A 15,107-nucleotide genomic window follows, 5' to 3' on the forward strand; every position below is an offset into this window, starting at 1 on the left:
ATTAAACCTCTCTGCACACACTTACACAGACAGATACACATGCATGGAAGAGAGGCTACCACTGATCTCAGGTAGAATCTGTGTCCCTGTTGCTATTCAGCCTCAGTGAGAGCAGGATTTTTTTCCATTCTCCTGAGAATTTGTAGACTCTCCCAACCTATCTTCAAATGAATAGAAAGAAGTAGCACATATAACAACTGAAGGAAAGTCTGAGCGAAACTATCTGAAACCACTTAAGATTCAAATACACCAGAAGTTCCTATGTCATCTGATACTAATTTCTGAAGAATTCAAATAGGGCTTGTGCTACACTATATGCCAGAAACTATAAATACAATGCTTTCTCTTATCAATCTCTTCTCTTGCTTTAGGCAGCTTGATAGCATTAGCTCAATGTATGCACTATTCCTCCTTCCTTCCCCTAACAGTACACAAGGAACTTGTGGGACTTTTCTGCTGATTTATGTTCAAAGCTGGAAGTGAAACTGCTGTATTAGAAGATCACACTTAACGGGAGCGAGAAGCCAGCCCACACAGGCTTTACAGGAAGAAATCATAGAAAGAGGTAAACGCAAGAGAAAACTTTAGAGCAGGGATAAATACACAAATGGCAAAGTTCACCAGGAGGTAAGATTTGTGTGCTAGCCTTTGTGTTTACACGCTTGCTCCTGTGGATTCAGATCTCCACTGATATGCTCCTGGAGAGAGAGCAGCTGGGACTCTCAGTTCAGATTGCCAGGACTAGTCTGAAGACAGGAATTTCAGATAATGTAGCAAGGAGAGAGCATCTAAAGTTTTAAACAGTTAAAACAGTCTGATGGACAAAATAGGTGACTGCTAGAGCTGAAGTTTTGTCCTTAGAAAAAGTTGCATAGTTCGGTAATGTAAGCTTCTGAAATGTGCTACAGATTTTCATTTAAAGCTGAAACCTGTAAGTCCACTGATTTATTAAATTGTAGCTCTACAATGAACAGGTATTTAAATATTTCTCTTCCTACCAGACTGGAATCCACAGAGCACTCTGCCTCCCACGAGGCTACACAGGGATGATTAACTCTGATGTTAGGTGTCACATGAATCAGCTGGGTGCGGGTACGTAAGGGAAAGACCAACCACTGAACCACACTTACAGGAAAGAATGAGTTGATCAGACTTTCAAGCTGCCTTAACACACAGCATACCACCCCTAAAAACATATGACTAAATACAGTTTAATGTTCATAGGATTGAAAATTATTTACTTTTCACTCACACCACCAAAAAAAAGGGATATTTTGATTGTAACAAGTGTCAGTACTTCATCCCTATTCCAAGAACAGAGTTTCAGCTAAAAGAATATTACAGAACTGCAGTTCCACTGAATGCTGAACTACTCAAATTTTGTTTGTGACGGGGATATTCAACAGAAAATCTTAATTTTTCTCCTCTCAGATAGAATTTGCAAAAATCAACATAAACAACTGGTTGTGTTATCCATTAATTAGATGGATCAATTATTTTAATTTGGATAAATTAAAATAAGACACAATGAAGCATTTTATTATGAAGTTATAAAAAAATCTGAAGCAAATACTTGCAAATATAGGAAAATACATCTATGCTATCCTTGGGCTAGAACAGATTTTGGGGGTTCAGTTCCTGAACGAAAACACAGTGTTTTTTCCACTCAGAAAAAAAAGTAAAAATAAATTACTGTTCATAGCCTCAACTGTTTTATTTAATTTCTTTTCAGATTACTTAACCCTTCTGAAAACAACTTAAGGTTTAGATAATTTTTCAGTTAAAAATAATTTCAAAACAAAATATTACATAGGATCTTTTGACAATATTGAAGCAAAGCATTGTGGTTTTACCTGCAGGAAAGACTGACATCTGACAGAAATTAACTGTTTTGATTTTTCTAATATCTGTATCTATATCTAATTTCTATGCCCTAAACTATTTGTGGAAAGTGACCTGAATTTGGATATAGCCCCTGTGTCCCTGAACTTCCTTTTTTAGGAATTCTGTTATGCAGCACAAGTATTCTAACAAATACTATTACATTTTTATTAATTACTGCATTCACTCTGGCAGATGTTAAACTCATAAATTAAATAAACGCCCCACAACTACTGTCACAAAGATTTTGACACTCTTTCAGTAACTGTTGTAACAGGAGAATCTAGTTCACAAGACTTCCAGCCCAAACTCTACAGATTAGAGATTTTTGAATCCAGTTCAGTTAAACATCTATATCAAACAGGTCAAGATTTATTAGATCCACTAATCTACTTCCTTTTTGAAACAAATCCCTCTGTCATTTATCTTTTTCAGTCCATTGGCACTGTCTCTAGACTCTATTGTACTTAAGATGCTAGTATATTGGAGAACACCTCAGCCATACTCTTTCTTTGTTGAGTCTTGTCTCTTAATTTACTCCATCACTGAAAATTCTCAGTAAATTCCTTTCTTGTTTGTTTACTTAAAGGCAAAACTTCAGAGTTAACCTTTCATTTCCATTTCATTTGACATTTCTTTGTCATAAAACAACCCCACCAAAATTATATTTGCCATAGCAAGTGTGATTCAGAAAAGATGTGATCTGGAAAACTCAGATGAGGAAATCCAGATACATTTCACCCTGCTTGGCAAAAAGTGGAAACTGGTTCATACAAATGTAACTCAAACCCAGAAGTGTCTGGGTCACCACGATGCAGGAAAGCAGACAAGTTGAGTGTCAAGAGCTCTGCACTTCCATGTATTTTGCAAAAAGCCCAACATGGTAGCAAGCAGCCCTGTTGCTGTCTATTCGGCATCCCCATCTGGTGTCCTGTAATGGTTTTAATGAAAGCTCTTACACATGGTTCTTAAAACAACCCATCTGTCTACTGGGGTGAATTAAAAGATGTAAATGCAGTGTAATATGCCAAAGAATATAATAGTCTCAGTATAAGATCTGTGTCAACCAGCAACAGATTCCAGCTGGTGGAGCCTCACGGAACAAAGACAGCCTTTGGCTTAATACTGAGTATATGCTTCTGAAGTCCCAAATCAGGCAAAGAAGAAATAAAGTTCAAGACCTTGACCAGATGTGCAATACCCAGCTGAGTGCACGGTAAGCATGCTCCCACACCAACCTCGCTATCAATGTGGACAGTTCCGATAGAAGCAGACATCTGTTTCATATGGCTAATATAGGGGATGTAGTACATATTCACAAATAATACTTGAGCAGGACTGACCCTTTGAACTGGTTTTTTCCTTCTCTGTTCTTGCTGGCCACAACTTGAATTAGCTCACGTTCTATTTTAGACAACCAGGGACAGAGTTGCAGCAACTCAGCCCTGAACTCTGCAGCTGAGGAAGGACTGGATTTCTAGAAGTGCTCCAGTACAACATTAATGGCCAGGGTTGCAAAGTCCACGGAAACCCGGTTGTACTCCTCTTTCTAATATCTTTCCAAACTCTTCCCACTAAATTAGATAAACAGATGGAAATGAATTAAATCTACAAATTAATGGTTAATGTACTAGGGTCCACAATGAGTATTTATCATGTAACAGCGCTTAGTATGTGTTGTCAGGAAAGCAGGTTGAAGACAGACGTTCCTAACAACCGACCATCTCTAGTCCCAATGACCACTTCCTTCTTAATCAAACCATCTAGATAAAGCTGACATGTACATTCTCCACATCTTCTGTTTCACAGGAAAAGCCTGGGATTATCCCAATTTCTGGAGTTTCTAGCTCCCTGCGGAGATGAGGTTGACTCTACAAATCATACGAGCTTACCATAATCATGTTATGCAACAAACACATATGAGAAATGGCCTAGATAACACACCACCCTTTTGGGTTTGTTGGTTTCTCTGGTTTTGGGAAAAGGACCTTATTTTCATTTTGATTTCTTAGAGTATTTATCATAGAAAATTCCTGATCAATGACTAGAGCTTGCAAGTGTTAACATAACACAAATTACATAACATTCTCCAAATCTGGATTAATTCATAGACTTACCAGAGGCTCTCTTGCAATGATTTTCCTTGAAGGTTGATTAAGATGACAGAACTCTTGGAGATGATAACTCCTATCTTTTGATTACAGCCTTGATAGTCTGATATATAAAACTGCAACCATAAAATCTCTGGTCCCTGAATTCCCCCTGAGCATTCTCCTTTGAGATCACCTGAAAGAGATAAACAGAGATATGAAGAGCATGTGATGGAACTATTCCAGCATCGATACTGATAATATTACTTGGCTTTACATTTATGCTAATATCAATTAAGCAGGTTTTATTTATACTTGCTGTCATTTCTTAGAGTTGCCTTACAAAGCAATCTATAATAGGAGCTTTTACTTTGCACTTAGCAAGAAAAACAATGACTTTACACACTCATATGCTCTGCACAGCATGGTAAGAGAGGCAGCCTTTAGAAAGAGGGTTATCTGACAAATAAGAGAAGAGTAGCAACGGAGGAAAATGTTGTATGTTCACTTTCACAGGAAAGGCTATCTTCTGTAGACTTCCAGTTAGCCTCATAAACACTGATCAGAAACTTCATGGAGTCTAAGCTGTATATTTTTGACCAGTGACCGCCTCTCCTAAATCCTCATGGGATAGCTATAGAGGTGTTTTTCCCCTTGTTTGTAACCAAGTTGCACACTGGCAAAGTTCAAGAGCCACTGCTAATTTTTCTCTTTCCTTTTGCTTGTCTGCAGAAAGTGTGCCAAATGATTCCATCTTATCTTAATCCCTTTCAGTGTTTCTCTGCCTGAAACTGCAGGACCATCATCCCTACAATATGATTCTTGGAATAAAGTGTTTTCCTTTCTGTTGCTGTAATCAAACCCTGCTAGCAAATAGCAAATCTCCCCCTGCTGTGCACACACCTTTTACCTGTCTCCAGACATCCCAATTTCCCTTCCCCAAGTTCTTTGCCAAAGAACTAGTTTGATCCAATGGGGTCTATGAGAAGGACATTAAAGTGCTGGAGAGGGTACAGAGGCGGGCTACCAAGCTAGTAAAGGATTTGGAGCATGTCTCGTACAAGGAACGGCTGAGGGTTCTGGGGCTGTTTAGCCTGAAGAAGAGAAGGCTGAGGGGAGACCTTATCGCTCTCTACAACTACCTGAAAGGAAGTTGCAGCAAGGCAGGGGTCAGTCTCCTCTCCCTAGTAACAAGCAATAGAACAAGGGGAAACGGACTTAAGATGCCAGGGGAGGTTCAGGCTGGATATTAGGAAGAATTTCTTTACTGAAAGGGTTGTCAGGCATTGGGACAGCCTGGCCAGGGAGGTGGTGGAGTCACCATCCCTGGAGGTGTTTAAGAGATAGGTAGATGTTGTACTTAGGGACATGGTTTAGTGGTGTTGATAGAGCTAGGACAAAGGTTGGACTTGATGATCTTGAAGGTCTCTTCCAACCAAAACTGTTCTATGATTCTATGAGGTGTGATATAGTATCACAACAGAGCAGTAGAGATAATTGAGAGACCATCACAAGTTAGTCCTACTGGAAGTTTTCGTTTGAGGGGTGGTTATAATTTACTATATACTTAAATTTGATACTGATATGACTGATGATTACATTCACCTTAGCAACAGAAAAATAATACAAACCAAAGTACTTAACATCTCTGTAGCTGCCATAACCTTAGTGTAAGCACCTCAGAATTTTTGGCCTCCTGTAGAGCTGACGTCCTCACCCAATATGAAACACTGAGACATGAAGAAGATGAATGACTTTCCCAGGAGATGCCAGAAATTCTGGAGCAGAGTAAGGATCTCAGCCTAACCAGTTGAATGTGGAGAAATGAAAACCAGTCAAAGATTGTAGATACCAGTTTGTATTCACACTCCTTCATTTACCCCAAAAGCATAGCAAGCACACACTAGCCTGGTATAGTTCAGGTGTAGGTATGCCGAGCTTTTACTTCTCTGCCTATGAGAGGTGCTTGCTAACAGAACTTTAATCTCAACTAAAATATTTTTACACACTACTTTTCAGGAATGGCTGTGAGTTATCATGTGTTTTCTGTCTTTTGTGCATGATATGTGCAGCAAGCACTGAGACCAGTTATACTCCTAAATGTCCTAGCTTCACCTGAAATCAGCCTTTCTGAGCTCATCTGAATTCTGTCCTCATGACTGTGTTAACTTCAAAGAGCACTTTGAAGACCACACAACTCTTACTGCAAACAAGCCAGCAGGACTAGTATTAACCTCCAAATAATAATGTCGTAGAGGTTAGACCACACAGAATATTCCTGCAGTGCCCTTCGGGCTTAAAGATGTAAGGGATCTGAACTACCAGCTGCTTAGACCAATCCACAGCAGCTCCAAGTATCCCCTGTGCAAGGCATGCGGTGAGTTCTGTACCCATACAGATGGGCGTAGAGCTGTAGATCTTCTCTGTTTATCAGATAGCCACAACAGTTTTGCCCCAGCTTGCAACACGCCATCTTCAAAGCTAAACATAGCAGAAAGTTCACACCCAAGTACCTGAGGCTGCCAGTTAAGGCAATCTCTTAGCCACTGTGAAAGTCTTGGGTCCCCGTGCTGCTTCACAGCAATTTTGGGGGGGTTGACTTCAGTCATTCCCCATGGCAAGAAACTGCATTGCCCCTTGGATGAATTAATATAATAGGATACACAAACCATCATGACATCCGTCTTTAGAATACTCCAAAGATGCCCACAAGTGAGTGATGAAGGGAAAAAGTCTGGTTTAAAAGCCCTAGTGTTGTCAGGTCACCAAGCAGTGTAGGGAAGTCAAGATCTAGGGAGTTGTGAACGATTGAACTATGGAGCTTCACTAACAAAAATCTGTGGACTCGTGGAAAAAAACGACAGAAATGGAGAGCATCTAAAGAGGGACTTTGTGACAGTGGTATATATGTGACAAATTTTTGTACATCATCCTTCATAGGTCTTGCCTCTGGACCTTCAGGTCAACAAACACAACTTGCTGCTGCAGCAGAGGCTTCAGGTCTGGTGCCTGAAGGCAGCAGACTGAAGTGCTATGGATATTGGGCTGAATAAATGCACAGGGCAATTCACCATTCTCTTTACAAATTGTCAACAGGTGACCTGCAGTTGTCTTAAAATGTGTAGTCACTGATTACATTTTTGTGATGGGTAATAGCTAAAAGTAGTTACTGTCTGAAAGTTCACCGCAGTTTCTATGTCTGGACTGTGGTTGCTGAAATTCAGCTGTAGAGCTGGGGTGGTTACTTTTGGCTGGACACACAAGCTATAGGTACAGGTTTTTTCAGTATGTTCTGAATTTTTGGCACAGGAACTTATGGTTTGAGCTAATCTTCATTTCCTCATAGCCTTGGTTTCAAACAAAACTTTTCCTTATTTGAAACTGGAATTTTATCCAGGATGAAAGTCGGCAGTTGGGAGGAAAAAGAGAGAGGGTTAACATTTTTCAGAGGAAAGACTGGAAGTGGTGGGTCAGCTCTGCTGGGGAGGTCAGGAAGAAGAGCTGCTTGCTTCCGCTCTCAAATCAGAGGTGCGTCCTCAGACACAAAGATGCTTTGTAGAAAACACAGTTCTGGATGTTCCTCTCTGTCTCTCATGATATGACACTGTATTTTCTTGCTGTATACTTATTTTCCCTTCACTTTCCCCAGAGCACAGAAGAGAACGGTATTTTCACTCATTGTCCTAATTTGGTATATGCTTGTTAAACAAAACACTGAATTATTGTGGTGCTATAATTACCTTTTTCACAATCATTTCCAAGGCTGTCTAGGACCTTGCATAATCCTTGAATGAGACACGAAGGTTACTTCACCTGCTCAAATACTTACTGGCAAGGAACCCAAAATAAATCATAACTGTTGCTAAAGCAAATTTATCTGAAAATAATTTTTTAAAGTTACAATATTTTGGAAAATGTTGACATATTCATTCCTCTCAAGATTAGAGCCAGCTGTCCTCAGAAGGACTCATTTACTCCTGCTACAAGGAACAAGATTTTAGCTTTCTAAGACGGCAGTACATTGAAAATAAAATAGAAAACCCCCTGAATCTTCTGTGATGCACAAGCCTAAGTTTCAGTTGGCATTTGAGTCCTTTGCCCCAGAATTTTCTCCTTTGCAGAAGGCAAACAGGGCAGGCCCTGCACAATATCCCTGCCAAGACTCTGATTAAATACTCACTCTCTGCACCTGCTTATTATTTTACCACTAAGCACCTGCAGACTAGTTTCAAGAGCCTCATTATTGCTCACTTGTTTCTGGCCTCATTCTGACAAACTTCACAGAAAAAATGCCACATTTCCCTTCTAATGACCATCACAACAGTTCCAACTCTGAACAGCCTCTAATAATTTCTCATTTTTTTCCCTACTCACTGCTTACCAAATACGTAATAATAAATAGCGATACGGCAGGCTGAAAGTACAGTTAATGCAATTACCAGAAAGGGAAATCTGCTTAAAAAAATTAAATCCAATTGTTAAAATCCAGGACTCCAATAAAAGATATAAAAGAAGGTGGAAAAAAGGAAAAAAAAAAAGAAAAAAAAAAGAAGGCCAACAAGAGTATAACTGAAGACAGTGACTTTTTCATATTCCCAGTGCTTCTGTCTAGAAATGTATTAATGTTTCTGCACCTGGAGTGGCCGCCTCTGCAACTTGCAGCTTTTCACAGCCCTTATATTGTGTCTCAGTCCCTAATTTCTGTTCTGTGTGAAATGTAAAAGGGACCCAGCATTGGCTGCCCTCATTGCTGCTGGTGCTGCTAGTGGCCAGACTGGAGCTCTTGCTCAAGCCACTCTGGGGACAAACTGATGCTCCAGGCTCTCTTTGAGCTCCAGCCCTACTTTTAGGCTCTCCCTGGCTGCCTTCTCTGTTTCACCACAAGATGTACTTGGAGCTTAATGTCTTTTTGCTAACCAGAAAAGAAAGAAACAAGAATCCCTTTTCTACTTGGACCCATGGTGTCCTGGGCAGAGGACAGCCCATGTGTGCATGCACAAGTGGCCACTGCTCTCGTGAGTGGCTTTGATTCATATTTCAGGTTGTTCTTCTCCCAAGACAGTACATATGAAAAGCTTTTGAAGGAGGTGCCATCAATCTGCTTAATGGTACAATTGACAGGTAACCAGTGACTGCAGCGAAAAACCCTAAGTAGATCTAGTGTGCCTGAAGAAGTGCTTCTTCACGCAGAAATTGTATATTTTGTTTTCTATAGCATCAGTTATGCTTGTAAAAATACACTTCTTACAATATCACCTGTATCTATACACGTGTAAGGAAGCTAAGTTACAACCCTGCTTTTTAGATACCATCCTGCTGCTTCCCAAAGGGCCTTTTCATGATGTTCCTGAAACACGGGTGTGCAGGGCTGATGAACAAACAGATATTTTAAAGCGATATCGGCATGAAACTTTAATGGGAAAATCAAATACTGATGCTTTCGTTTTGTCCTGTTTTGTTAGAACAGGTTGTTCTTTAATCCTCCAGCCAGAGAGTACTCAAAGAGGATCTTGTACCATGTGCACTTCCAAAGGCACAGCAAGGAGCAAATATTACCAAATTCTCACCGGTTATGTAGCCTAAGGGTAGCAAACCATTTCCAGAAGACAGCCTTGTGCACAGCTGTGCCATACAAATAGAGGATATATTTAGACATGTTGGTCCAGACAGAAGTAAAGTGTTCTGATCCAGCTAGCAAAAGCTTTAGTGTCATTAGTGCAAGCTTCTATGTTATAAACCAGAACCAAAATGGGAGAGGAAAAATGCAGACCTTGGATCTGTACCATCAAAGAAAGAACGAAGTTTACCCTATGAGTCACAAGTCACAAACTAAAGTGTATATTAATCTTCATCCTGACACAGTTCTTCCATCCATCAGATCTAGCATTGTGCTAGTCTAACAGTGAGGATACATCATGTCATTCATGACACATGATGGCTCCCAGATGTTCAGAGAGCTGTGCTACCCAGTGGAACAAATGGGTGTTTACAGTAAAATAAGCACCAAATTTAGCAAAACTGAAGATGAAGTTACAAGCTAATTAGTGCAAGAGGGCCTAAAACTCATGATAGACCAGAGCTCATACTTCTTCAGTAAATCCAGAAGTACAAGTTGAGAAAAGAGCCTAATAATGGAATAGTAAAAAATAGAAAAAACCCACTAACAAATAAACAAAAATACCCACCCAGAAAGTCATTCTGAGAGAAGCCAGAATAAATAACACCAGTGCTCAGCTCTGATGTAGCTCCTCTGGTGGAGTTTCTGGTGATGAATAAAAGGAGCTCTGAGTCAGGTGCCTGTAAATATAGTCGTATGTAACACCTACCAGATGAGAAAGAAAGTTGAGAGAGGGAAAAAGATCTAAATATGTATTAGAGTCTGTGAACCTCTTAACTGACTATAAGAGCTCCTGATTCAGGCAAGAACCATCTTCGGAGGTTATTTGCTCTTAAATTTCTCAGGTGGCATATTGAGGAGCTCTATCGGCAGCTAGAGAAGGTGATCACCGACCTGAGGCTGTGGGAGGGGATATGAACTTGGGCCACTCAACTTCACACAAACTAAGGCAACACACAGCCTTGCACTGAGCTGCCTTGGTGATGATGTTTCAGAGATGTCCAGGTCAGGGCTGCAGTAGGCAAGGAAAACTAAGGACTACTCATGTCAGAAAGATACAGTCCACGCTAACATAAATAGTAGAGAATGGTAAACTCTAAAACTAGACACTGCTAAACCCCAGTGAGATTGAAACTCCCTGTTAAAGGCTGTCCTCCTAAAAAGTGTAATGTTCCCGAAAGTCATTACAACTCTCTAAATCTTCTGCTAAATCATCCTTAGTCTCCCAGACGTTTAAGTCAACACTGAATGGAGCCATGCAAAAAGTAACCCAACCCCATCATTCTTTTGCATTTCATGTCAAAATCAGGAGGCACAAGCAGCCTATGGAGCAGACGGCGCTACCAGCAGTGGGGATCCTGACGATCCAGAAAAGCTTGCTGGAGCCAGAGTTCACACAACAACCGAGGGCTGGATGCCAGCACTGGCCCTGGTACTTTCATTATTTTGTGCTAGAGCAAGAAATTCATTTTCCATAAAGCACTAAGTAGGCCAATTTTTAATCTGGCTTGCAGTGCTGAAAACAACCTGCAAAAAACAGGTGGCAGTCTCCTTTCATGCAAGCCAAAAGAAGATAAAAATAGATTTGAATTGCCATTGAAAATATGGTAAAATAATCCTTCTCCATCTGCTAAAATGAACCTTGGAAGTAAGTGAATTAACAGGTCTCCACTATCAGACTCTGTGAGCTAGGCATTGCTGCTCATTAATTAATATTAACATGACAGCAATCGACTGCCTGTATCTCTTGCACACATTAATCAAAGCCAAAAGCTGAGTGTGCACCTTGTATATCACTCACAAACCCTGCTGGCACGCTGCCCATTCCTTCCTAAAGGTTTACAGCAGCATTTGCTTGATGAAGACTGTCCCTGTTGCGAGTGCACTGTAGTAAAGGCCTTTCCTCTCCTGCCATCCCAGTATTCCCTGTCCAGACTGTGCCCTGGAGATCATAGTATTAAATGCACAGTGCTGTCTCCTCCACCTTGAAATTGACCACAAATGACGAATTCAAGATGCAAAATCCAGGTCATTTACAGAAAGGGTTTTTACAAAGAAAAGGATGTCCTTCCAGAAAGGTTAGACCTGAAGGCCATAATTAACACATCTCCACTGCTGTTACGACAGCGTAGCACTTATCGCTCACACTGATGTTCAGCTAGCCAAAGCGATCCCGAAGGAAGGATCCTCAGCACTGTCTAATTATCCCAGACTTCAGCCTATTGCTCAAGAGGGTTGCTTCTGTGGGTAGACTGCTAAAAATACCCCACGTACCAAGGCATGGAAATGTAGACTTCCCCTCAATCCAAACACAACCAGTTTAATTAAGTCAGAATGTGACCTGTCCCATCCAGAAGGGAGAGACAGTAGTTTCTGTTTAAACAAGGAAAAAAAAAATATAGGCCAAATCCTTGTTTCATTTATGGTAATGTGAATCTAGAATAATTGAATAAATATAACCAGAGTTAAAGCTTTTATAAACAGGTATAAATTAGCTCAGAATCAGCTTAAACACATGCAAGTTTTTAAGACACTTTGGCATCTTTTAAATCTTAGTTACTGGTTCAGGCTCAGTCAGCCTGAATCCAGCCTTTCAGCTGCCTGTTACTGATATGACTATTCACAAAACTGAGTAGTTATTCAACAGGATACGTCTAACCTGCATTTGCACAACACTTAGCAGATGCATAAGCTGAAAGGCTGGCAGAAATTTGAGACTGCACATCTAAGGGGCGGTACTGCAATAAAACATCAAATAGAGCTTGTTTAAAAAAAAAATAATCAAGATTACGATTTTCATTCAAATCAAGATTGAACATGTAGAGCTTTTTCCACACAGAATCAAAAGTTCAGAACATTTTTTTTAGTTTGAAATGTTGAAACATTTTGACTGAAAATAAACATTTTAACATTTCCAAGTCAGAATGTATACATGTGGTTTGTCAACAAAATTAGGTTGGAAATTGCAGGGGAAGAGGTTTTCATGTGAGGTTTATCTTGTACTTCCTGCTTTTTAAAGAAATAGCACAATCGTGTCCAGGTCAAAAAGCTAAGAGGTGCTCAAAAACGCTAAAAATGTATTGCCCACTCTCCTTTAATCTCAGATCAGTTTTGATCTCAGTTTGGATTATCCCTGATTCTATTCAAGCTAATTTGTCTACATTTCCAGCTGGGTCACTGACGACTTTTATGCACCATCCAGGATTAGAAGTGTAGGAAAGCACAGAAATAGTTATTGCCTTTGTAAACATTTTCTTGGACCAGAAGCTCTATTTTACACCTTTTAAGGGTGAACACTGGATCCCATTTCAGATTTTTCTTCTGTATTTAGCCCAGTTGGACAGAGCTGAGAGATTTCAACATCAAATACGTTTAGAGCTGTGTGAATTCCTTCCAGCTCTTACTTTTCTTCTATGTAAAAAGACTCAGCACTCATATAGCATCTGAATGACAATCCTGCTACCAAAGTGACTAGGATAGCAAAGTATCTGAACGAGTAACGCAAAGCCAGTTGAATTCTTTCTAAACTTTTTTTTTTTTTTTTTTTTTTTTTTTAACTGCAATGCAGAGAACAGTTGCCTTCCAGGGACGGGGGCATAAGAGTTCAGGCAATAGAGTATTTTAAATCTGTGCCCTAAACTTGGAACAGAACTGCATGGTCAGAAGAATTAAATTTGCCTTGCTTTTATTTCCAACTCCTATATCTACTCAATATCTACTCACCTTCTTAATTCTGGCAAGAAGTTGAAATGCCCAGAATCTCTTTTCTCAATATTTCTGGCTTGTCTTCAAGCAAGGTAGCTGGAAAGACTGGAATCAGACAAATCATTTCCATCTACTTTTATATCTTACTAGTGAAAGCTTATGGGAGTTAAATAAATTGTTGATGCTTGTGCAACAGCCGTTGATCTGAAAATATAGCATTTATTTTGTGACTGGGGAAGACTTTACTTAGACAATATTCTTTTATATATATGTGCATATATGTGTATGCATGTGTGTATATATATAATCCCAGTATGCAACCAAGCCTGTTTTTCTCTACTATACACCTACCACCTGTTCTATGGTAAATATTACATTTATATAATTCATTAGTCCTTTGGAAATGGGTCTTATGTTAAAGATACTCACGCACCCACAAGAAAAAAAGAATAAAGTTGATATAGTATCTAGATTGTCAGAGAAAAAACCTCAAAAATACTGCAAAAAATACTGAAGACAGAATATCAGCGTATGAAGTCTAATAGTCAATTATCAAATTATTATATTCTGATTTGAATTAAAAATTGTATCCACAGCTGAAAGAGTACCTGCATATGGTTTCTCAAAAACCTAGAAGTCAATTACTGGTGTTCAGTGAATTTTATTAAGAATGTAATCCAGTTTTCTGGAAGAATTATCCTCTTGACATAAACTCCCATGCATTATAGTCTGTATCACAACATATTTATCCGTTGATGTTCCTGATTTCTTTCTCAAGGTGAATTGACATTCTTAATATAAAAGATGAGGTATGTAAAATATGATAAATATAACATGCATGAGTAGGAATACTCCCACTGAAAAAAGCAGCTATCTTAATAGTAAGTATTAAGATATGCAGATAATTAACATTATTCAATGAAATCAGAAAATTACCATTCTATCAAAAGTTAACTTTTAGATAAATTTCAATGTGCTTCTGGATTTCTATCCAGAACAAGAGAATTTTAGAGAGAAATATTCAAAGTAACATATATTGTGTTCTACTTCCTAAAAATACAGACAGCACTCCTAGTCGTAACTGCTGCGGTGTCCTCTGTGTCCAAACCAAAAGGTCCTGAAATCTCAGGGACCAGCTGCTACTGAGCATCACGTGCTAACATCCATCAGAATGGTCAAGCAACAATGAAGACACGCAAAATCAGGATGCAAGTTTGAAAATTTAAGCAGTACTTTTTTTTTTTTAAACATAAATTTCATGCCATTAGATTCTCAATTCATCTTCTATCAAGAGAACACTTAATATCCAAATATTTGATGTAACATTCAAGTATTTTGCAATACAAGCGGTACAGACTTCTCTAATTTTTGCCTTTTACAAAACCCTCATAATATTTTACTGCTTTCAGGGGCTTAACTACTTCTTTATGGAAAGAGACAGTGTGGGAGGACAAGTGGCTGAGATGTAGCATTGAATCTGTCTGACCAAGCCATTCTCTTATGTCAAGGATTCATTGCTAAAGTAATAATGAATTGACTACGTCAATTCAATCGTACGCTTCATATTGCAGTAGTATTATCACTTTCAGACAATGTTTGACTTAAACTATGCTATAGCTAAGCACTATCCAAAAGAGTCTCACTCAAAAAGTTTAGGAGTTCAGGGAGTACACATATGTTTGAATACATCACTGAAAGGTCTTCAAGTAAAGCAGTAAATTGCATTAATCTAGACAGCCTCTGAATTTGCCTAAAGTCACTCACATTCACCTCTGAGTTTGGCCCTCTGAATGGCAACTACCACATAGCACTTG

The sequence above is a fragment of the Leptosomus discolor genome, chromosome 2, assembly GCF_034619465.1.
Source record: "Leptosomus discolor isolate bLepDis1 chromosome 2, bLepDis1.hap2, whole genome shotgun sequence".
Classification (NCBI taxonomy): domain Eukaryota; kingdom Metazoa; phylum Chordata; class Aves; order Leptosomiformes; family Leptosomidae; genus Leptosomus; species Leptosomus discolor.